The sequence below is a fragment of the Mixophyes fleayi genome, chromosome 9 (genome assembly GCF_038048845.1).
Source record: "Mixophyes fleayi isolate aMixFle1 chromosome 9, aMixFle1.hap1, whole genome shotgun sequence".
NCBI lineage: Eukaryota > Metazoa > Chordata > Amphibia > Anura > Limnodynastidae > Mixophyes > Mixophyes fleayi.
The window spans coordinates 105,191,008-105,216,537 of record NC_134410.1 but is presented as its reverse complement, the minus strand read 5'-3'; the positions used below and the strand labels follow the sequence as shown (position 1 = coordinate 105,216,537).

General features: G+C 45.9%; 1 protein-coding gene and 2 long non-coding RNA genes across 3 annotated transcripts in view; 2 read left to right on the top strand and 1 right to left on the bottom strand.

Moving 5' to 3' along the window:
* WDR38 (WD repeat domain 38) overlaps positions 1-25,530 on the bottom strand; it is a 176,913-nt gene that overhangs the window by 101,796 nt on the left and 49,587 nt on the right. The gene's annotated exons all lie outside the window — the stretch shown is intronic.
* LOC142100900 (uncharacterized) overlaps positions 7,548-25,530 on the top strand; it is a 41,019-nt gene continuing 23,036 nt past the window's right edge. Inside the window, exon 1 of the long non-coding RNA XR_012678939.1 lies at positions 7,548-7,612. This is a non-coding gene — a long non-coding RNA (uncharacterized LOC142100900). The remainder of the gene's footprint in view (positions 7,613-25,530) is intronic.
* The window catches only part of LOC142101676 (uncharacterized), an 11,868-nt gene continuing 8,825 nt past the window's right edge, over positions 22,488-25,530 (top strand). The window contains exons 1-2 of the long non-coding RNA XR_012679124.1: positions 22,488-23,119; positions 23,289-23,406. This is a non-coding gene — a long non-coding RNA (uncharacterized LOC142101676). The remainder of the gene's footprint in view (positions 23,120-23,288; positions 23,407-25,530) is intronic.

The window sequence follows — 25,530 nt, the reverse complement described above, 5'->3', positions numbered from 1 at the left end:
CTCTTCGGTCTGGAGTTATTTTTATCCAAATCCAGACAACCAGTGTATGGCCATATGTAGCTTATGTAAAGCTCAAATAAGCAGGGGTAAGGATCTTGCCCACCTAGGAACATCCTCCCTTATACGTCACCTGAATAACCTTCATAGTTCAGTGGTTAGTTCAGGAACTGGGGCTAGGACCCTCATCGGTACAGGGACACCTAAATCCCGTGGTCCAGTTGGATACACACCAGCAACACCCTCCTCGTCAACTTCCTCCACAATCTCCATCAGATTCAGTCCTGCAGCCCAAGTCAGCAGCCAGACCTCCTCAATACGGGATTCATAAGAGGAATCCTGCAGCGGTATGCCTACTACTGCCACTGCTGCTGTTAGTCGGTCATCTTCCCAGAGGGGAAGTCGTAAGACCGCTAAGTCTTTCACAAAACAATTGACCGTCCAACAGTCGTTTGCCATGACCACAAAATACGATAGTAGTCACCCTATTGCAAAGCGTATAACTGCGGCTGTAACTGCAATGTTGGTGTTAGACGTGCGCCCCGTGTCCACCATCAGTGGAGTGGGATTTAGAGGGTTGATGGAGGAATTGTGTCCCCGGTACCAAATCCCGTCGAGATTCCACTTCACTAGGCAGGCGATACCAAAAATGTACAGAGAAGTACGATCAAGTGTCCTCAGTGCTCTAAAAAATGCGGTTGTACCCACTGTCCACTTAACCACGGACATGTGGACAAGTGGTTCTGGGCAAACGAAGGACTATATGACTGTGACAGCCCACTGGGTAGATGCATCCCCTTCCGCAGCAACAGCAACATCAGTAGCAGCATCTACAAAATGGCTGCTCGTGCAAAGGCAGGCAACATTGTGTATTACAGGCTTTAATAAGAGGCACAACGCTGACAACATATTAGAGAAACTGAGGGAAATTATCTCCCAGTGGCTTACCCCACTTAGACTCTCATGGGGATTTGTGGTGTCAGACAATGCCAGTAACATTGTGCGGGCATTAAATATGGGCAATTTCCAGCACGTCCCATGTTTTGCCCACACCATTAATTATGTGGTGCAGCATTACCTCAAGAGTGATAGGGGTGTGCAGGAGATGCTTGCGGTGGCGCGCAATATTGCTGGACACTTTCGGCATTCAGCCAGTGCCTACCGCAGACTAGAGGCACATCAAAAAAGCATGAACCTGCCCTGCCATCACCTCAAACAAGAGGTTGTGACGCGCTGGAACTCCACCCTCTATATGCTGCAGAGGATGGAGGAGCAGCAAAAGGCCATTCAGGCCTACACAGCCACCTACGACATAGGCAAAGGAGTGGGGATGCGCCTCAGTCAAGCGCAGTGGAGACTGATTTCCGTGTTGTGCAAGGTTCTGCAGCCATTTGAACTTGCCACACGAGAAGTCAGTTCCGACACTGCCAGCTTGAGTCAGGTCATTCCCCTGATCAGGCTGTTGCAGAAGCAGCTGGAGAAAGTGAGGGAGGAGCTGGTAAGCCATTGCGATTACACCAAGCATGTAGCTCTTGTGGATGTAGCCCTTCGTACGCTTTGCCAGGATCAGAGGGTGGTCACTCTTTTAAAGTCAGAGGAATACATTCTGGCCACCGTGCTCGATCCTCGGTTTAAAGCGTATGTTGTGTCTCTGTTTCCGGCGGACACAAGTCTACAGCGGTGCAAAGATCTGCTGATCAGGAGATTGTCCTCTGAAGAGGACCGTGACATGCCAACAGCTCCACCCTCATTTTCTTCCACATCTATGGCTGCGAGGAAAAAGCTCAGTTTTCCCAAAAGAGGCGCTGGCGGGGATGCTGATAACATCTGGTCCGGACTGAAGGACCTGCCAACCATTGCAGACATGTCTACTCTCGCTGCATTGGATGCTGTCCCAATAGAAAAAATTGTGGATGATTACTTTGCCGACACCATCCAAGTAGACATGTCAGACAGTCCATATTGTTACTGGCAGGAAAAAAAGTCAGTTTGGAAGCCCCTGTACAAACTGGCTCTATTTTACCTGAGTTGTCCCCCCCCCAGTGTGTACTCGGAAAGAGTTTTTAGTGCAGCGGGGAACCTGGTCAGTGAGCGGCGAAGGAGGTTGCTTCCTCATAACGTTGAAAAAATGATGTTTATAAAAATGAATAATCAATTCCTCATTGAAGTACAGCACTGCCCTCCAGATACTACAGAGGGACCTGTGGTTGTGGAGTCCAGCGGGAACGAATTGATAATGTGTGATGAGGAGGAAGTACACACTGTAGGGGGAGAGGAATCAGAGGTTGAGGATGAGGACGACATCTTGCCTCAGTAGAGCCTGTTTAGTCTGTACAGGGAGAGATGAATAGCTTTTTTGGTGTGGGGGCCCAAACAAACCAATCATTTCAGCCAAAGTTGTTTGGTAGGCCCTGTCGCTGAAATAATTGGTTTGTTAAAGTGTGCATGTCCTATTTCAACAACATAAGGGTGGGTGTGAGGGCACAAGGACAATTCCATCTTGGAACTTTTTTTTTTGCATTATATGACCAATCAACAGTTGTTTGCCATGTTCAAAAAGTAAAACCAAATTTAAACAAATTCAAGAAATTAAACCAAAAGTAAAATGCCCTGTCATAATTTAAAACAAGAGGTATTGACGTGCTCTAAAACTACTGTATTGTTGTTTATATTTTATAAACACTACACTTGAAAGCTTGAGTTTTTCAATGAAAAAGTAACTGTCCATTACACGAATATTTGCAACAGGGACAATTTTAGGGTTAAGAAAGTCAACTAATAACACTTCGACGCTGTCTGTCTTTATAAACACTACACTTGGAAGTTGGAGGAGGTATTGTGGCCCCGGCACCAAATTTACTACCGGGGCCACTCCACTGTGCAGTCCATATTTAGGTGTATCAGATATTAAACAACGGTGACAGTTGATGCCCAATTTTTTAATTATATTGTTGGCGCTGTAAAAAATTGTGTTCCGGGCACACCACACTACGCAGTCCATACCCTTTTTTGGTGGAATTCTGAGCCGTGGAGGGTCTTTTAATTATAGTGTGGCCTCGGTACCAAATTGTGTACCGGGGCCACCACACTACGCAGTCAAGATAGATAGATGCGTATCATAGAGATAAAGTAAATTCAGTGGTGTGGGGCAAATTGAAAAATATTCAAAATGCACTGACATTATCAAAAACAAGAGGTTTTCACACTCTGAAACTCCAACATGTATATGATGGAGAGGATGGAGGAGCAGCCGTATGTGCAGTGTAATGCAGACCTGTTGAAGGTTTTTTTATATATTTTATTGTGGTGCCCAGTGCCCACTACTCTACGCAGTCCAGATACTATTTTTGGGTGTAATTCAGACCTGTGTAGGGTTTTTTAATAATATTGTGGTGACCCACTCCTCTACGCAGTCCAGGTACATTATTGGTGCGAATCATACAAGTTGATGGTTTTCTTATTATATATATTGTGGTGACCCACTCCTCTACGCAGTCCAGGTACATTATTCGGTGCGATTCATACCAGTTGATGGTTTTCTTATTATATATATTGTGGTGACCCACTCCTCTACGCAGTCCAGGTACATTATTCGGTGCGATTCATACCAGTTGATGGTTTTCTTATTATATATATTGTGGTGACCCACTCCTCTACGCAGTCCAGGTACATTATTCGGTGCGATTCATACCAGTTGATGGTTTTCTTATTATATATATTGTGGTGACCCACTCCTCTACGCAGTCCAGGTACATTATTGGTGCGAATCATACAAGTTCAGGGTTTTTAATTTATATTGTGGTGACCTACTCCTCTACGCAGTCCAGGTACATTATTGGAGCGAATCATACAAGTTCAGGGTTTTTAATTTATATTGTGGTGACCCACTCCTCTACGCAGTCCAGGTACATTATTGGTGCGAATAATACAAGTTCAGGGTTTTTTATTTATATTGTGGTGACCCACTCCTCTACGCAGTCCAGGTACATTATTCGGTGCGATTCATACCAGTTGATGGTTTTCTTATTATATATATTGTGGTGACCCACTCCTCTACGCAGTCCAGGTACATTATTGGTGCGAATCATACAAGTTCAGGGTTTTTAATTTATATCGTGGTGACCCACTCCTCTACGCAGTCCAGGTACATGTTTTGGTGCAATTAAGACCAGTTGATGGTTTTATTATATTGTGGGGACCACTCCACTACGCAGTCCAGAAAGATAGCTTGTTGCAATGTTTTGGACTAAGAACTATATTGTGAGGTGTTCAGAATACACGCTAAATTAGTGGAAATGCTTGTTATTGAGGTTAATAATAGCGTAGGAGTGAAAATAAGCCCAAAAAATTGATTTTTTAATTTTTTATGCTTTTTTAAAAAAAAAAATCCGAATCCAAAACCTTAAATCCGAACCAAAACCTTTCGGCAGGTGTTTTGCGAAACAAATCCGAACCCAAAACATCGAGAAAATCCGGATCCAAAACACAAAACACAAGACCTCAAAAGTCGCCCGTGCACATCCCTAGTGCAAAATTGCATCTTCTAGATAGATTTACCCCTCACACCAAATAAAGCCCAAAATTAGTCATGGAAAAAAATATTTTAAAACACACTTTTCCCATTTTTTATTTATCACTTGAGCGCAAGAAACCCCTCTTAGGACATCCCTTTAAATAAAATAAATATACATTAGAATGCATTTCAAAGACAAATTACATCTCCTCACTATAAATTTGGTGTAACTTGATATTTAACTAATCAAACCCTGATGCAAGAGATTTATTTTAGGAAATACTAAGCTTTAAGTAATGCAAAGTACGTACTAAAGGTAGATATGATTTCATAGGTAGTTCTAACACTGCTGGAATTTTAGATGCTATAGCAGCCATAATTAAGAGACCGAAATCGTAAATTATAAAAATGCAAAAAAAAAACCAAAAAAAAAAAAAAACAGCATAACTGACGTGTTGTGTCATCATGCTTCTTGTGTGCAACTACATCTCCTCGTTATGGGAAGTGCGTAGATTTGCACATTGAGATGGCAGGGCTTACGACGTGATCATTTCCATCTTCTGATAGAAGGAGCTGGGTGAATTGTGTAATTTTTTGCTAAATGCAGACTTGGTGCAGTCATACTCTTGCATTGCACACATATGCAATAGCCAGAATATTAGTTGTAAGACAAGGGGCCTGAGTCATTAAGGAGAGTAAAGCATAAAAAAGGAGTAACATTTGCACCTGGGCAAAACCATGTTGTATTGGAGGGGGAGGTAAATTTAAAATGTGAGGCAGATTTATAGTTTGGGTAGGGCATGTCCTAGATCAAATTTATATTTCAATGTAATAATAAAGCTAGCAAGTATTTGTGTGCTAGATGAAAAAACAGCCAGTATTTAACTTATGTACAAAAAAATAAACTGATTTGCACCCCTTACATTGTAACATGGTTTGTCCCAGAGAACATTTACTCCTTTGCTTGCCTTAATGACTCAGGCCCAAGATCATTAAATGAGCTTGTAGGAGCGGAGACGTGCTTTTTAACGGATGGTCTGGAGGTGCTAGTTATAGGTTCTCTACAGGGGCTGGCAAATTTACCCCGGGCAGCTAGACTCAGCTTAGCAGTCTATTAGGAACATTTTAAATAAAAAAATGCAAGTAACCCAGTCCAAGATAGCCCATTATGGGACAAAGTTGGGGGGAAGGCAGATGTCTCCAATGCCCCCCAGCCCAGTGAGCCCTTTGGTCGTATACTTAATATGGATCTTTATGCACCAACCATCCATACAGTGTGTAGGAAATCAAATTGTTGATGTCCACGCTTACTGATTTTCTAATCCCATTCAAATCATAATCATTTATTTATATAGTGCCACTAATTCCGCAGCGCTGTACAGAGAACTCACTCACATCAGTCCCTGCCCCATTGGAACTTACAGTCTAAATTCCCTAACACACACACAGACAGACAGAGAGGGAGGGAGAGACGAGGGTCAATTTTGATAGCTGCCAATTAATCTACCTGTATATTTTTGGTGTGTGGGAGGAAACCGGAGCACCCGGAGGAAACCCACGCAAACACATGGAGAACATACAAACTCCACACAGATAAGACCATGGCTGGGAATCGAACTCATGACCCCATTGCTGTGAGGCAGAAGTGCTAACCACTAGGCCACAGTGCTGCCATAAATAAACAAATGAAGTAAAATCCATAGTTGCCTATTATCCCAGGATATCCGGGAGACTCCCCAATTTTTGAGAGCTCACCCGTACTCCCGAGAGCAGGGCAACCTCCCGAATCCTGCCTGCATCATTGGTGAAGTGGGTGGGGTTGGGGCTACCCATGTCACCCTGGCCCCGCACCCTGCTCTCATTGGCCTAAATTGATATTGTATAGTAGGGATGTGGCCTAATGACGTAATAAGCTTGGCAACGTCCAACCTGTGGATCATGCCGGAATACAAGTGACCCAGCATGGTGATAACGATGGAGGAGCTGACTGAGTGTCTGCAGAGAGCATTGCTAAAGCAAAAAGGAGAGCAGACATGAAGAAGAAGGCTTTGAAGAGTGGTCTCACATTATGCTGGAATTTAGTGGGAAGGATTAGAAGAACCTGCTGGTTACTGGATTTCAGGTGATCAACCCACTTGGACAAGATTACAGACAAGGATACCCTAGTCTGCAGGAGCCAGAGACTGGGGGATGGAAGACACTGGATACAGTGGATGAATGAATGATTAATCCTGTAGAGGAGATGATCCCTGAAGAAGAAGGTACAACTGAGAAGACCCTCTTCTGCAACATGCTTCAACCATGAGCATGTGAATAGGTCAGCCTGGTGGTACCTGAGAATATAGGCCCGAGTGGAAATATCTGCTGAAGAAATACTTAAAAGAGAAAAGTTTCTCTGGTGTGTGCTGGATGTGGCCACCCTCCAAAGAGGAGACAAGAGCTACAGGATAGGTGCCCGACTACTGTGAGGTTCTGGCACATGCCACGGAAGAGACTCTCTGAGTACCTACCTCTTGGTGGGAAAGGTAACGGTCTGAATTGGGTTCTGTATGGGAAGGCACTACCAAAGAGGTTCGGGCAGGTGCCTTTTGGGATATATCTTTAAGCGAACCTTGGACTCAGCAGTTGGGAAGGATAAGTTAATTGTGGGGACCACAACGGAAAAAGGAGGTGGAAATATAATGCAGTATCCCCAGAGCAGTCACAGCGAATCTGAACAGATAAACTGTCAGCCAATCAATGGCCAGGATGATGAGCGAATTGAGGCTCATCACTAGCCCTGTTGTGATGATCTGAGTAGATCAGGTGGAGACACAGGAATCAGAAAGGCACCAGACGGCGAGAAGGTGGGATCTTCTTCAATTATGAGAAGCAGACTGATGGTGCAGACTGAAAAGGCCAGAGCCTCTTCCATCAAGTGAAGCGTTGAACAGGAGAAGAGGCCCCGTCAGCTGGAAGCACTGGAAGAATTGGAAGTAGTAGGGTTAAGATCTGTTTCCTGAACGGAGCAGGTAAGTATGATTTCTTTTTTTTTTTATGACACCACTTTTTACCTCAAGGCCTGTAGAGATATTTTCGGACACTAGGCCCAGGGAGCAATTAGTTGGGCACAAGGACTGTAGCTATTAGGGTACTTAGTCCTAATTCATACTTTTCCCTTGTACACAGTTATTCAGGCTTTGAAGCCTGTGCAGCATATTACTAGGCTTAGATTCAGGTGGGGACAGTTATATTTAGAGCCCATGCCCACCTTTTACAGACACTAATGGAGACAACTTAGGTAGTAAGCCTGCTACCTTATCATCACTAGACACCAGGGATTGTGCCTCCTACTGTTAAGTCCTATTTGGAGATACGTGCATATCTACTTAAACCCCATTGTTACTGCAATATTCCTGTCAAATTGGCCACATCTAAGAAAAAGGGACATGCACCCTGTAGTCCAATTGTACTGTGTTGGACTGTTCTGTATGTATTGTCAGTTTATTGCTGTGTGCTGCTGTTTTCCCCATCCACTCCATGGTATATTACAGCAAGTAGGGTCTGGTCAGAGATATTGCTCTACACCTAGTCTGCTGCCGTGTTACACATAGACCCAGTGCAGTTGCTAGAGCCATGTTGTAACTAGACTATAGTGGGTGGGATACACTAACAGGAGATTAGGACCAGTCAGCCAAGTGGGGAGAGTTTGTTCTGTTTGCCTCCACAGACACTAAGAAGATGAATACACAGCAGTCATAGAAACAGGATGTTTCAGGTGAGTGGTCCCTGTCTTTGCTGTTTGTTTGTCCTTGTGTATTTCTTCCTTGTTTCCAGTCGAGCGATGCTGATCAGTGGTTCTGTATAGGGAGACCCGAGTATGGTGAGGAATCCCTACAAGGACAATTGATACAAGATTTCAAGGAAAATTGATACATCCCTATGTGGAGCCTCTTTGCAGAAGTCCCAGTGGCTGCATCCTAAGGAAGGATCTGTGCATGTTGATTTCTCTTCCCCAGACCCGTTGCCCTACCAGTGTAGGATGGAAAAATAACTGAATAGGTTTGAAATGGGTGCAGAGTTTTTTTCACACACGCCAATACAGCATTTATATAGTAGATATATATATATATATATATATATATATATATATATATATACACACACACACATATACATATACATATACATACAGTATCAATTGTGAATGTATTATGACATTCGTGGCTGGAAAATACAGATAAAAATTTCTGAAAAGGATTAAAACTCCGGAGGTAACATAACTAAGCCTGTGAACATAGACATCCATGGGAGATTTCCGTTCCTGTCTGGAATCCGTTGCTGGAACGTTATAGTTAGATATCTAATCCTAAATCTAATCATGTGTTCAACTAATACGAATTTAGGTAAAGAAGAATATAGATTAGATGAATATGAGGAAGGCGGATGTGTTGTTAGTTTTTTGGAGGATACAGTCTCCTAGTACAGCTGCGTTAATTGATTGGCAATTTATATTAAATCATTTGATCTAACAATGATCCCAGCGCCATAGTCTTTCAGCTCATTTTCAGTTTAATATACAAATCGAAATTCTGCATTATTACCTCTAACTATAATATTAAAAATCTATCTAAATGATACGATTTTAGATTAAGGTGCTCATCAATTAGTTTGAATAGAACATGATTATTCATACTGAAATATTAGTTGTACAATTTGAATAGATCGAGTCCTGCTCATAATCAGGGTGAATTAATCCGATTCCTTGAAAGTAACATAAAGTTCTGCTGTGTGAAATTATTTGCCTGTAGAGAATAATTGTTGAGGTTCACGAATAGGTTGGATCGCAGTCACTAAGCACTTGATGATATCAATTTACAAAAGGTAACTCCTTATTTAGTAACAACTTATTTTGAAATAATTTAAAACATTCTTAAAATAACAGAGTCCAGTAATATAACAAAATGAAACAACTGGTCGGCTTCAAACGATCAATCGTTTTATTGTAAAGATACTGACGGCTAAACCCATTGCTGCATATTATAATTGGATTGTGCTTAAGTTTATTAAAGAATAGCAAAACTAAATAAAATAAATTAAGAAAAATGTTAAATAAACAACATTCTATTTAGAATATATTAACCCGATGAGGATTAATGTCTAGGGAAGTGAAGCGCAAACCTGTTTTAATTTAAAATCGTAGTAAGATAAACACAGGAGTTGAGGGAATAATGGGTAATTGGGAAAACAGGAATAAAATATATTTTCCCCATATTTAAGTAACGGAAAGGACACAACAGCTTCAATACAATTCTAGTGACATCACGGCACTGCCACTGCACATCCTCGTGGGTGGGGCGTGGGCAGGGCATGGGCGGGGCGGTGTTTCTACACCATAATAATAGGGCATTGTGACGTAGGCGGTGACAGGAGGCCTTCCTTACCTATAAAAGACACAGCCACTGAGACTGCCACTCATTGGTCCTCTCACGGACAGGCGATAGACTTGAGCTAGAGTATTACAGCAGTCCTCCCCTAGGGACTGTGTGACCCTCCAGTTTACACCCTTATCGGGTACCAGAGACTTGCGCGTGTATACAATGTCGGACAGAGATGAAGGACTCCGGTCACTGTTTAGACATGCTCCCTTCTTCGAGACCATCGAAGTGGTCATTGAACCACTTACGGGGGGAAGCTTTTACATCTATGTCTCCCCATTTGAGACAGTGGCCGGAGTGAAAGCCAGAATCGAGACCATGGAAGGCATCCCCAGATATAATCAACATCTAATCTGGAGCGATGTGGAGCTGAGGGACCTCTGTTGCCTCAATGAATACAGGATCACCAATGGTTCCATTCTGAAGCTGGTGGTGGCCATGAGGGGTGGTCCACTGAGGCAACGGAGAGTTAACATCCAAGTGCCACGTAAGACATCCGAAGTGGCCCCCTCAGCTAAGGTGGTGGTGCCCAGAGAGAGGGAGACTTCCTCATCAGAGTCTCTGAGTGGTGGTTCCGCCCATGAGGCTTCAACATCTGACCACCGTCTCAGAGATGACTCCATCTCTCTGGATACCAACAAGAAGACACCACCACCACCCATGGTTTCACGGCCACCCTTGGCTCCACGGCCGCCCACGGTTCCACGGCCGACCACGATCCCACGGCCGCCCACTGCAGCTCCATCATGTTACCGTGGGAGGAGTTACAGAGTGCTTCATGACATTGTGCAGACCATCAAGCCTCCCGGTAATCTGCATGGCACAGAGCCTTCCCACAGTCCACTCCCGGTACTCCCCCCGATTAATGGCCAAGAGAGAGACCAGTGTAAGACCAATCATGGTCTCGGGGAGAGAATGAGTGGCTGTGGGAAGAGCAGAGTGTGTGCTGCTCCCTTATTCCCCCCCATAACATCTGTGGGGAATGAGAAGAGACCTTCTAAGCGGTGCCACTTGTGCGGCAGAAAGACCGGGTTGGCCAGCAGCTTCCAGTGCAGATGTGGGGATAATTTCTGCACCAAACATCGCCTACCAGAATCCCACAGCTGTCCATATGATTTTAAAGTGGCTGGAAGAACATCTCAGCCCAAGCTGCCAAAAATCTAATTGGACAGACTGCACTGGACAGACTGCACTGGGCACACCACCGCCCTGCAATGATCTAGGAAGCATTCTGTATCAGTGGTGGCTTCTACATCTGGCCAACATCTCAGATAATGTCATCTCTCTGAACACAAGCAAGATGACAACAAGACCAACCATGGTTTCAACTCCACCCATGGTTCCACGGCCACCCAAGGTTCCACGGCCAGCCATGGCTTCACCATCATGCTACCTTCACAGGAGTTACACAGTGCTTCTCAACATTGAACAGACCTGAAAAATTTCCAGGAATGTACAAAGCACAGAGCCGTCCTACAGTGCACTCCCGGTACTGCCCCCGATTAATGACCTGAAGAAAGACCAGTGTGACTGATCATGGTCTCGGGGAGAGAATGAGACTTAGTGGCTGTGGGGAGAACAGAGTGGGCGCTGCTCCCTTATTCTCCCCTATAACATCTAATGTGGGGACTTAGAAGAAAAGATCAAACTTCTGCCAGTTCTGCGTGAGGAAATCTGCTGACATCAAGCTTCCAGTACAGATGTGGGGATAACTTCTGCACCCAACATCACCCCTCAGAATTCTACAACTGTGGCCATATGATTATAAAGTGGCTGAAAGGACAACTGAGCCGAAACTTCCAAAGAACTAACTGGACAGACTACATTGGGCACACCACCGGCCTACACAGATCTATGAAGAATTCTGTATGATATATCAGTGGTGGTTCCACCCATGAGGATGACATCGGGGCTTATACATCTGACCAACGTGTCAGAGATCTCTCCATCTCTGGACACAAGATGACGCCACGACAATAAGATTCCAGTGTAAATGTGGTTATAAGATTTGCATCAAAACCTAATTTGTATAAATAAATAATGTGGATTTTAATAGAAAAATGACTTCTGTCGTGTTTGTATTAATACGAATTTATTATTTTTTAGTATTTGGTATTCTGACATTCTCTTTATATTCTGTGAAGTAATACTGCATTTGTTATTATGTATCTCGCTGACCTTCAATATATAAACATTATAGAAAATAATTAAGTAATGTGGATAAAACAAAGAATTCTAGTGACAATTATAAATTTAGGTTCATCATTGGTCAAAGCTTTGTCCTCAGGTGACACCCACTGGACTTCTCAGACCTTTCAGTCTCATCACCAGGTAAAGTGGACCCAGACCTTCCAACATTTTTGGGAGCAAAATAAAGAACAAAAGAAGCACAGCCCACAATCTACCCAAACCAGACCCAATCTGACCATGCCATGCCAGGCTTCACCCATGTGCACCCACATTCCTTTATACCATACTCACTGTCCGTGTAGATTACACCCATTTCTCGTTCTGTGAATCCGGACAGTTCCACCAAAATTTAAGTACATAAAGGGGAAGCAGTGACAACACATTGTCTGGGAATAAAAATAAATACCAACATTATTCAAATTTAACTGGAGCACGTTCAACCCGACTCAAACATGGTCGACCAGATCTCGATGTTTTAACTGGTTGTAAATATTTAACGATTTTTAGGAACTATTCGTCAAATCAGTTTCAGCATCTGGACAGGTAAGGAATGGGGGAGGGGGGGGGGGCGTTACCTATACCATGGACGCCAGGATGGAGGAGGTTACTGGGTTTTAGGAATCCACATGTCAGACCTTCACCATATGTGCAGTATTCAAGTAGATATTAAAGTTATCAGATACAATTTAATTAATTATTATTACTCCACACCCCAGTGGTACAAGAAGAGTCCTAGTGCTTTTCAGCATGGGGAAGTTAAACCTAGAGGGGGGTGCCTTTGTTTGTGGGCCGATCTTCCTAATGGATACCGCACCGTGCTGACCAGCCTAGGGTTGGTTTGGCATTATGGCAGGGGAACCCCATGCTGCAGTTTACCTTCTATAGTGTCACCAGCCTGGCTGGCAAAGATTAGTGCTGGTACTATAATTTATTATTATTTTTTTTTGAGGGGGGAGGGGGCACACTGTTTTTGACCAGCTACATAATAAGATTTTAGATGAAGTAGTTCATAATTTTTTTTGAGGGCGCAGAGTGTGTGGATAAAGGGGGGCAAGGGGCACAGTGTGTGTGTGTGTGTGTGTGTGTGTGGATGAAGGGACACAGTGTGTGTGTGTGTGGATGAAGGGACACAGTGTGTGTGTGTGTGTGTGTGTGTGTGTATGAAGGGACACAGTGTGTGTGTGTGTGTGTGTGTGTGTGTGTGTGTGTGTGTGTGTGGATGAAGGGACACAGTGTGTGTGTGTGTGGATGAAGGGACACAGTGTGTGTGTGGATGAAGGGACACAGTGTGTGTGTGTGTGTATATGAAGGGACACAGTGTGTGTGTGTGTGGATGAAGGGACACAGTGTGTGTGTGTGTGTGGATGAAGGGACACAGTGTGTGTGTGTGGATGAAGGGACACAGTGTGTGTGTGTGGATGAAGGGACACAGTGTGTGTGTGTGTGTGTGTGTGTGTGTGTGTATGAAGGGACACAGTGTGTCTGTGGATGAAGGGACACAGTGTGTGTGTGTGTGTGTGTGTATGAAGGGACACAGTGTGCGTGTATGAAGGGACACAGTGTGTGTGTGTCTGTGTGTGTGTGTAGGAAGGGGCACAGTGTGTGTGTGGATGAAGGGGCACAGTGTGTGTGTGGATGAATTGGCACAGTGTGTTTGGATGAAGGGGCACAGTGTGTGTGTGTGTGTGTGTGTGTGTGTGGATGAAGGGGCACAGTGTGTGTGTGTGTGTGGATGAAAGGGCACAGTGTGTGTGTGTGTGTGTGTGGATGAAGGGACACAGTGTGTGTGTGTGGATGAAGGGACACAGTGTGTGCGTGGATGAAGGGACACAGTGTGTGCGTGTGTGTGTGGATGAAGGGGCACAGTGTGTGTGTGTGTGGATGAAGGGACACAGTGTGTGTGTGGATGAAGGGACACAGTGTGTGTGTGGATGAAGGGACACAGTGTGTGTGTGGATGAAGGGACACAGTGTGTGTGTGTGGATGAAGGGACACAGTGTGTGTGTGTGTGTGTGTGTGTGGATGAAGGGGCACAGTGTGTGTGTGTGTGGATGAAGGGGCACAGTGTGTGTGTGTGTGTGTGTGTGTGTGTGGATGAAGGGGCACAGTGAGTGTGTGTGTGTGTGTGTGTGTGTGTGGATGAAGGGGCACAGTGTGTGTGTATGAAGGGGCACAGTGTGTGTGTGTGTGTATGAAGGGGCACAGTGTGTGTGTGTGTGTGTGTGTGTGTATGAAGGGGCACAGTGTGTGTGTGTGTGGATGAAGGGGCACAGTGTGTGTGTGTGTGTGGATGAAGGGGCACAGTGTGTGTGTGTGTGGATGAAGGGGCACAGTGTGTGTGTGTGTGTGTGTGGATGAAGGGGCACAGTGTGTGTGTGTGTGTGTGTGTGTGTGTGGATGAAGGGGCACAGTGTGTGTGTGGATGAAAGGCCACAGTGTGTGTGTGTGTGGATGAAAGGCCACAGTGTGTTTGTGTGGATGAAGGGGCACAGTGTGTGTGTGTGGATGAAGGGGCACAGTGTGTGTGTGTGTGTATGAAGGGGCACAGTGTGTGTGTGTGTGTGTGTGTGTGTATGAAGGGGCACAGTGTGTGTGTGTGTGGATGAAGGGGCACAGTGTGTGTGTGTGTGTGGATGAAGGGGCACAGTGTGTGTGTGTGTGGATGAAGGGGCACAGTGTGTGTGTGTGTGTGTGTGGATGAAGGGGCACAGTGTGTGTGTGTGTGTGTGTGTGTGTGTGGATGAAGGGGCACAGTGTGTGTGTGGATGAAGGGGCACAGTGTGTGTGTGTGTGTGTGTGTGTGTGTGTGTGTGGATGAAGGGGCACAGTGTGTGTGTGTGTGGATGAAAGGGCACAGTGTGTGTGTGTGTGTGTGGATGAAGGGACACAGTGTGTGTGTGTGGATGAAGGGACACAGTGTGTGCGTGGATGAAGGGACACAGTGTGTGCGTGTGTGTGTGGATGAAGGGGCACAGTGTGTGTGTGTGTGGATGAAGGGACACAGTGTGTGTGTGGATGAAGGGACACAGTGTGTGTGTGGATGAAGGGACACAGTGTGTGTGTGGATGAAGGGACACAGTGTGTGTGTGGATGAAGGGACACAGTGTGTGTGTGTGGATGAAGGGACACAGTGTGTTTGTGTGTGTGTGGATGAAGGGGCACAGTGTGTGTGTGTGTGTGTGTGTGGATGAAGGGGCACAGTGTGTGTGTGTGTGTGTGGATGAAGGGGCACAGTGTGTGTGTGTGTGTGTGTGTGTGTGGATGAAGGGGCACAGTGTGTGTGTGTGTGGATGAAGGGGCACAGTGTGTGTGTGTGTGTGTGTGTGTGTATGAAGGGACACAGTGTGTGTGTGTGTGTGTGTGTATGAAGGGGCACAGTGTGTGTGTGTGTGTGTGTGTGGATGAAGGGGCACAGTGTGTGTGTGTGTGGATGAAGGGGCACAGTGTGTTTGTGTGTGTGGATGAAGGGGCACAGTGTGTGTGTGTGTGTGTGTGTGTGTGTGTGTGTGTGTGGATGAAGGGGCACAGTGTGTGTGTGGATGAAAGGCCACAGTGTGTGTGTGTGTGGATGAAAGGCCACAGTGTGTTTGTGTGGATGAAGGGACACAGTGTGTGTGTGTGTGTGTGTGTGTGTGTATGAAGGGATAGTGTGTGTGTGTGGATGAAGGGGCATAGTATTTGTGTGTGTGTGTATGAAGGGACACAGTGTGTGTGTGTGTGTGTGTGTATGAAGGGACACAGTGTGTGTGTATGAAGGGGCACAGTGTGTGTGTGTGTGGATGAAGGGACACAGTGTGTGTGTGTGTGTGTGTGTGTGTAGATGAAGGGGCACAGTATTTGTGTGTGTGTGTGTGTGTGTATGTATGAAGGGACACAGTGTGTGTGTGTGTGTGTGTGTGTGTATGAAGGGACACAGTGTGTGTGTGTGTATGTATGAAGGGACACAGTGTGTGTGTGTATGTATATGAAGGGACACAGTGTGTGTGTGTATGAAGGGACACAGTGTGTGTGTGTATGAAGGGACACAGTGTGTGTGTGTATGAAGGGACACAGTGTGTGTGTGTGTATGAAGGGACACAGTGTGTGTGTGTGTGTGTGTGTGTATGAAGGGACACAGTGTGTGTGTGTGTGGATGAAGGGACACAGTGTGTGTGTGTGGATGAAGGGACACAGTGTGTGTGTGTGGATGAAGGGACACAGTGTGTGTGTGTGGATGAAGGGACACAGTGTGTGTGTGTATGAAGGGACACAGTGTGTGTGTGTGTATGAAGGGACACAGTGTGTGTGTGTGTGTGTATATGAAGGGACACAGTGTGTGTGTGTGTGGATGAAGGGACACAGTGTGTGTGTGTGGATGAAGGGACACAGTGTGTGTGTGTTGATGAAGGGACACAGTGTGTGTGTGTGGATGAAGGGACACAGTGTGTGTGTGTGTGTGTGTGTGTGTGTGTGTGTGAAGGGACACAGTGTGTGTGTGGATGAAGGGACACAGTGTGTGTGTGTGTGTGTGTGTATGAAGGGACACAGTGTGCGTGTATGAAGGGACACAGTGTGTGTGTGTGTCTGTGTGTGTGTGTGTAGGAAGGGGCACAGTGTGTGTGTGGATGAAGGGGCACAGTGTGTGTGTGGATGAATTGGCACAGTGTGTTTGGATGAAGGGGCACAGTGTGTGTGTGTGTGTGTGTGTGTGTGTGGATGAAGGGGCACAGTGTGTGTGTGTGTGTGGATGAAAGGGCACAGTGTGTGTGTGTGTGTGTGTGTGGATGAAGGGACACAGTGTGTGTGTGTGTGGATGAAGGGACACAGTGTGTGCGTGGATGAAGGGACACAGTGTGTGCGTGTGTGTGTGGATGAAGGGGCACAGTGTGTGTGTGTGTGGATGAAGGGACACAGTGTGTGTGTGGATGAAGGGACACAGTGTGTGTGTGGATGAAGGGACACAGTGTGTGTGTGGATGAAGGGACACAGTGTGTGTGTGTGGATGAAGGGACACAGTGTGTGTGTGTGTGTGTGTGGATGAAGGGGCACAGTGTGTGTGTGTGTGTGTGTGTGTGTGGATGAAGGGGCACAGTGTGTGTGTGTGTGTGTGTGTGGATGAAGGGGCACAGTGAGTGTGTGTGTGTGTGTGGATGAAGGGGCACAGTGTGTGTGTATGAAGGGGCACAGTGTGTGTGTGTGTGTATGAAGGGGCACAGTGTGTGTGTGTGTGTGTGTGTGTGTGTATGAAGGGGCACAGTGTGTGTGTGTGTGGATGAAGGGGCACAGTGTGTGTGGATGAAGGGGCACAGTGTGTGTGTGTGTGGATGAAGGGGCACAGTGTGTGTGTGTGGATGAAGGGGCACAGTGTGTGTGTGTGTGTGTGTGTGGATGAAGGGGCACAGTGTGTGTGTGTGTGTGTGTGTGTGTGTGGATGAAGGGGCACAGTGTGTGTGTGGATGAAAGGCCACAGTGTGTGTGTGTGTGGATGAAAGGCCACAGTGTGTTTGTGTGGATGAAGGGGCACAGTGTGTGTGTGGATGAATTGGCACAGTGTGTGTGTGGATGAAGGGGCACAGTGTGTGTGTGTGTGTGTGTGTGTGTGTGTGTGTGTGTGTGTATGAAGGGGCACAGTGTGTGTGTGTGTGGATGAAAGGGCACAGTGTGTGTGTGTGTGTGTGGATGAAGGGACACAGTGTGTGTGTGTGGATGAAGGGACACAGTGTGTGCGTGGATGAAGGGACACAGTGTGTGTGTGTGTGTGTGTGGATGAAGGGGCACAGTGTGTGTGTGTGTGTGGATGAAAGGGCACAGTGTGTGTGTGTGTGTGTGTGTGTGTGGATGAAGGGACACAGTGTGTGTGTGTGGATGAAGGGACACAGTGTGTGCGTGGATGAAGGGACACAGTGTGTGCGTGTGTGTGTGGATGAAGGGGCACAGTGTGTGTGTGTGTGGATGAAGGGACACAGTGTGTGTGTGGATGAAGGGACACAGTGTGTGTGTGGATGAAGGGACACAGTGTGTGTGTGGATGAAGGGACACAGTGTGTGTGTGTGGATGAAGGGACACAGTGTGTTTGTGTGTGTGTGGATGAAGGGGCACAGTGTGTGTGTGTGTGTGTGTGTGGATGAAGGGGCACAGTGTGTGTGTGTGTGTGTGTGTGTGGATGAAGGGGCACAGTGTGTGTGTGTGTGGATGAAGGGGCACAGTGTGTGTGTGTGTGTGTGGATGAAGGGGCACAGTGTGTGTGTGTGTATGAAGGGGCACAGTGTGTGTGTGTGTGTATGAAGGGGCACAGTGTGTGTGTGTGTGTGTGTGTGTGGATGAAGGGGCACAGTGTGTGTGTATGAAGGGGCACAGTGTGTGTGTGTGTGTGGATGAAGGGGCACAGTGTGTGTGTGTGTGTGTGTGTGTGTGTGTGGATGAAGGGGCACAGTGTGTGTGTGGATGAAAGGCCACAGTGTGTGTGTGTGTGTGTGTGTGGATGAAAGGCCACAGTGTGTTTGTGTGGATGAAGGGACACAGTGTGTGTGTGTGTGTGTGTGTGTGTGTGTGTGTGTGTATGAAGGGATAGTGTGTGTGTGTGGATGAAGGGGCATAGTATTTGTGTGTGTGTGTATGAAGGGACACAGTGTGTGTGTGTGTGTGTATGAAGGGACACAGTGTGTGTGTATGAAGGGGCACAGTGTGTGTGTGTGTGGATGAAGGGACACAGTGTGTGTGTGTGTGTGTGTGTGTGTGTGTGTGTAGATGAAGGGGCACAGTATTTGTGTGTGTGTGTGTATGAAGGGACACAGTGTGTGTGTGTGTGTGTGTGTATGAAGGGACACAGTGTGTGTGTGTGTGTATGTATGAAGGGACACAGTGTGTGTGTGTATGTATATGAAGGGACACAGTGTGTGTGTGTATGAAGGGACACAGTGTGTGTGTGTATGAAGGGACACAGTGTGTGTGTGTATGAAGGGACACAGTGTGTGTGTGTGTATGAAGGGACACAGTGTGTGTGTGTGTGTGTGTGTGTGTGTGTGTGTGTATGAAGGGACACAGTGTGTGTGTGTATATGAAGGGACAGTGTGTGTGTATGAAGGGACACAGTGTGTGTGTGTGTATGAAGGGACACAGTGTGTGTGTGTGTGTATGAAGGGACACAGTGTGTGTGTGTGTGTGTATGAAGGGACAAAGTGTGTGTGTGTGTGTGTGTGTGTATGAAGGGACAAAGTGTGTGTGTATGAAGGGGCACAGTGTGTGTGTGTGTGGATGAAAGGGCACAGTGTGTGTGTGTGTGTGAAGGGACACAGTGTGTGTGTGGATGAAGGGACGCAGTGTGTGTGGATGAAGGGACACAGTGTGTGTGTGGATGAAGGGACACAGTGTGTGTGTGTGGATGAAGGGACACAGTGTGTGTGTGTGTGTGTGTGTGGATGAAGGGACACAGTGTGTGTGTGTGTGTGTAGATGAAGGGGCACAGTATTTGTGTGTGTGTGTGTATGAAGGGACACAGTGTGTGTGTGTGTGTGTATATGAAGGGACACAGTGTGTGTGTGTATGTATGAAGGGACACAGTGTGTGTGTGTGTATATATGAAGGGACACAGTGTGTGTGTGTATGAAGGGACACAGTGTGTGTGTGTGTGTATGAAGGGACACAGTGTGTGTGTGTGTGTGTATGAAGGGACAAAGTGTGTGTGTGTGTGTGTGTATGAAGGGACAAAGTGTGTGTGTATGAAGGGGCACAGTGTGTGTGTGTGTGGATGAAAGGGCACAGTGTGTGTGTGTGGATGAAGGGACACAGTGTGTGTGTGTGTGTGTGTGTGGATGAAGGGACACAGTGTGTGTGTGTGTGTGTAGATGAAGGGGCACAGTATTTGTGTGTGTGTGTATGAAGGGACACAGTGTGTGTGTGTGTGTGTATATGAAGGGACACAGTGTGTGTGTGTATGTATGAAGGGACACAGTGTGTGTGTGTGTATATATGAAGGGACACAGTGTGTGTGTGTATGAAGGGACACAGTGTGTGTGTGTATGAAGGGACACAGTGTGTGTGTGTGTATGAAGGGACACATTGTGTGTGTGTATGAAGGGACACACAAGGGTGGAATTGACCTTGGGGAGATTTTTGCGAGAGTACTGCTCCAATGCCCACGTTAGATACATCGACCTCTAGAAAAAATGGAGAAAAGGAGTTGGGTTGGCTGAGAATAGGTGCTGAAGCAAAAGCCTTTTTAAGGAAGTCGAAAGCTTCTACCGTGGTGGATGGCCAGGATTTAGGGTTGGAACCCTTCCGGGTAAGAGCCACAATGGGTGCTACAATGGTGGAATAGCCAAGGATGAAACGCCTGTAATAATTGGTGAAGCCAAGGAATCGCTGGATAGGTTTCAAGCCCAATGGAAGGGGCCACTCCAAGATTGCCTTCACCTTGTCCGGGTCCATTTGTAGTTTAGAACCGGATACGATGTAACCCAAGAATGGTATCTGGTCGAGTTCGAAGGAGCACTTCTCCAGTTTACAGAACAAATGGTTTTGACGTAGCCTGGAAAGGACTTCTGCCACGTGGAGACGATGAGATGTGAGGTTAGAAGAGAATATTAGAATATCGTCTAAGTATACAACGACACAAACATAGAGCAGATCTCTGAATATTTCATTAACAAAACTTTGGAATACAGCAGGTGCGTTGCAAAGACCAAATGGCATTACTAGATATTCGTAATGACCATCACGTGTATTAAATGCCGCCTTCCACTCGTCTCCGGCTCTGACCCAAATAAGATTGTAAGCGCCTCTTAGGTCTAGTTTGGTGAAGACACGAGGCCCCTTGATACGATTGAAGAGCTCAGTGATGAGTGGGATGGGATAACGGTTCTTTATTGTTATAGCATTCAATCCACGATAGTCAATGCATGGTCTCAACGAGCCGTCCTTTTTTTTCAAGAAGAAAAACCCTGCTCCTGCAGGGGATGAAGAAGGTCTGATAAACCCACGTAGAAGATTCTCCTTAACATACTCTGACATAGAGGAGGTCTCAGGTAAAGATAACGGGTATACTCGCCCTCGTGGAGGAATCTTCCCGGGCAGGAGTTTAATGGGACAGTCCCATGAGCGATGAGGTGGTATCTGTTCGGAGCGAACTTTATCAAACACATCCAGAAAGGAATGATAGTGCTCGGGTAGAGTTGTGGATCGAGGTGAAGTAGAAATGGCTCGGAGAGGTCGCACTCGAGTGAGACACTTCTGGAAGCACACCGAACCCCAAGAGAGAAGTTGAGAGGTGGACCAATTTATCTGTGGAGAGTGTTGCTGAAGCAAGGGTAGGCCCAGGATAATGGGAGTTGTTGTAGAGGGAAGCACATGGAAAGTGATTTCTTCACGATGAAGTGCTCCAACTTGCAAGACGATAGGTTTGGTGCGAAGATCCACAGTACCATTAGCAATTCGGGAGCCGTCTATGGTGGTGATGGAAAGAGGAATCTCCAATGGCACCGTTGGTATGGAAGCCTGTGAAACCAAAGAAAAAGAAATAAAATTCCCAGCTGCTCCTGAATCCAATAGGGCAGATGTATGAATGGGACCTGAGGGCCCGTAGGAGGACCAATAGGATGACAGGCATAGATTTCATAATTTGCTGGTCTGCGCATGCGCAGACCCGAATCCAAGATGGCGGCGCCCGGGACGGAGCGGACCGCCGGAGGCAGGTAAGTTTGCCGGGGGTCGGGTGAGCTGCCCAATACCCCGACGGGTGACAAAACCATTCAGATTCCAGCTATCATTCATTTAGTACATTCTACAAAATGACAGCTAGAATCTAATTGGTTGCTATAGGCAACATCTCCACTTTTAACCAGCTCGGTTTGATACATTTACCCCCGGTGTTAAATCGATTTACATGTCACACACACACATTGTATTAACATGCCACACACACACATTGTATTAACATGCCACAAACACATTGTATTAACATGTCACACACACACATTGTATTAACATGCCAGAAACACATTGTATTAACATGTCACACACACACACACTTACACACATTGTATTAACATGTCACACACACACACACACACATTGTATTAACATGTCACACACACTATGTTGACATACCTCTCACTCACCTAAAATAGCCTTTTTTTCTGTCTGGCCCAGTGGGCATATCTGATCTTCTTCTGCTCCTGAATTGAGCTCTGTGGACTGTGTCAGTTCTCTGATGGGAGAACTGACTGCCTGAGCTGTCTGCAGCAATGCCTGCAAGAGACACTTACCTGAGGCAGTAACTCACTAAGACTTAAGACTGTATCTTGCAGGCATTGCTGTAGTCAGCTCAGGCAGTGATGGGCAGGAGGCAGTCCTAAAGGAGCAAGCGCCTCTGACTACCAATGACAACATGTAAGTCATGTAAGAGCAAGTAAGTCATGAGCTGGGGACACAAGTCCTGCAGCACAGTGACAAATTACATTGGAACGGTATTGTGGCTCCGCCCCTTGTCAGGTGGGGCGGGGCTATTAGGCATTGGGGCCCACCAGGAATTTCCTTAGTCCCCCGCTGGGCCAGTCTGACTCTGCCCGCAACTGTTCAGGAGGCACATCACGGTATATCACAGAGAATTAAATCTGCCCCATACGGAGAGGTTTTAGTCAAATAAGTTTTTCATTGATTTGTTTGCTGAATACGAATATAGACATTGGAGAGGGGTCAGCATGCATAATGCCATCAGCACATACTTGAAATTGTAGTGTCACAACAAAGTGCACTACAAGTGGTGCACACATTGATAAATTAATAATGTTGCTATTTCATATTTAATTAGTTGTTGCAAGTGTACCCTGTGCATGCTGGCGCCTGACAGTGGGTCCCGATAAGCACACTGCCCCCCTGGATAGTATCAGAACAGATATTAGTCTCCATCCTGTCACATTATGTTCAATCTGAGAGAGAGAGAATTTAATATCTCTGTGCATAGAGGTTTAGGCCGCAAGAAGATGGCCGACCATCCTACATCACTCAGGACAAAGTAAACTGACAAGTGAGTTTCAGTACTTACCAGTGACTATACCTCTCTTGTATAGTTTAGACCAAAATGAAATAGCCGCTGCTCTACACCTATGTATGTATGTATGATGCACTCCACTGTAGGATAAATAGATGGTATAATCAAAAAGGGAGAGTTAATGCCCCTGTGCTTTGATTGTCAGACCACAAGAAAATGGCCACCGCTCTCCAGCTCTGTTTGGATCCTGCACTCGACTGTATGTGTCTGTTACTGTGTCCGGGAGACTTCATGACTGTTCATAGGGATTGGAGATGCTGCTGGTCAGTACTTGTTTATTTTTATTTATAGATATGTAGTATTACTGTTGGGGTAATATGAGTGGGCAGCCTGTAATTTAGTCATGTATGTGAGGTCTGAACACATTTATATATCATACCCTTGTACCCCTATTATATTCCCCTATACTCCTAATAAATATGTCCTGTACCCCTAATGTATCCCACCTCTTGCTATATTGTCCTGTACCCCATCTAAATATATTCTGTACTCCTAATGTATCCCTTTCTACATACCCCTATACCCCTATATATGTCTCCCGACTGTCCCGATTTTGGCGGGACAACCCGATTTGCAGACTGCAAAAGGGGTGGGGTTTAGCATGAAAGTGAGTGGAACTTTATGGAAATATGTCATTTGCTGCCGGAGATTGGGTGGACCAAGGGTGGGGCTTACTTTGTTCCTCTTCTGGGATTCTAAATGTTAGGAGGTATGTATAGTTCTACAAGTGCCTGCAAACAATGACAGTAATGGGCTGTGAGTGCATGCTGACACTTGTAGTGCCACAAGTGCTTGTTCTATATTTTAAGTGTATTACCCTGATACCCAACAGCCAAGGGTATCAGCAGGGGCCCAGTGCTACTCAGCATTCAGCCTGTACTCAATAGGTGCAAGGGCCCAATAATAATTTTACAGTGCCCTCCTCTAGCAGCAGCATTGCTGGGCTTATAAAAATAAATATTTATTTCCTTTTTTCCGTTCTAACAAGCAAGATCACTCCAGCAGTTTTTGAGCTATCTTTATTGGTATATCACATTTTTTTGGGGAGAAACCACCACTTATTACATTGCATATAGGGCAGCACGGGGCCAGGGTGACATGAGCAGTCCCAACCCCATCCACTTCACCAACGAAGCGGGCAGGATTCGGGAGGTTGCCCTGCTCTCCCGGGAGTCTGGGTGAGCTCTCAAAAATTGTGGAGTCTCCTGGACATACTGGGATAATAGGCAAATATGGATTTCACTTTATTTGTGTATTTAGGGCAGCACAGTGGCCTAGTGGTTAGCACTTCTGCCTCACAGCACTGGGGTCATGAGTTCGATTCCCGACCATGGTCTTATCTGTGTGGAGTTTGAATTTTCTCCCTGTGATTCCGTGGGTTTCCTCCGGGTGCTTCAGTTACCTCCCACACTCCAAAAACATACTAGTAGGTTAATTGGCTGCTATCAAATTGACCCTAGTCTGTCTGTGTATATTAGGGAATTTAGACAGTAAGCTCCAATGGGGCAGGGACTGATGTGAATGAGTAGAGCGCTGTGGAATCAGTGGGGCTATATAAATAAATGGTGATGATGATGATGATGATTGCACGCTGTGTTTACCTTCAGTGTAGTAATATCGGGATTGCAGTTTTAACCTTGTGGTATAAAAGAATGCACTTTGATGTGCATTTTGCTCTTTAGTAAGTTGCATAGTTTTCAAACTGCATATCATAACACCAAGAACCATGCGGTTTGCCCTTTAGTGAATCCCACCTGGGTATTAACAAATAGACAAAGTAGTATAAAGACCCTGCACATAATCTTACAATCTTTATTTTAATACTTTAATATTAATTTGTGCCAGTGATTACATGTCCAGCCAAATTGAATAGGAAAAAGTGCTTAATAGGGCTTTATGAATCAGTCACACTGCAATGGTGAATTGGAGGTCAGAAGATTGTCTAAGTATAGAAAGTGAAGTCTACAGAGGGGTAATAAATGGATGGAATAGCACATACTTGCCAACTTTATGTTGGCCACGTCCGGAAGTTCCTGGAGGGCAGGAGGGGTGTATGGGGGGAGGGGACGTGGCTTTACAAATTTCGTCAATTTGTCTTACCCCCAGTGATGTAATGCCTGTTTTGGGACTTTCTACAGTGGTATAATGACCCAAAACAGGTATTACATCACTGGGGGCGGGGCCAAAATTATGCGAATCGCAAAGCCCTGTCCTCTCCACCAATACATGTCGGCTCTGATCTGGATGCGGGAGAATTCGGGAGTCTCCCGAACATTCCGGGAGAGTTGGCATGTATGGATTAGCGTAGGAAGCTAACAAGATAGTTCAGGAATTTGTTAAGCTTGTCTAAAGAGATGGGAGATGGGAGACAGGGATTTCCACAGAGT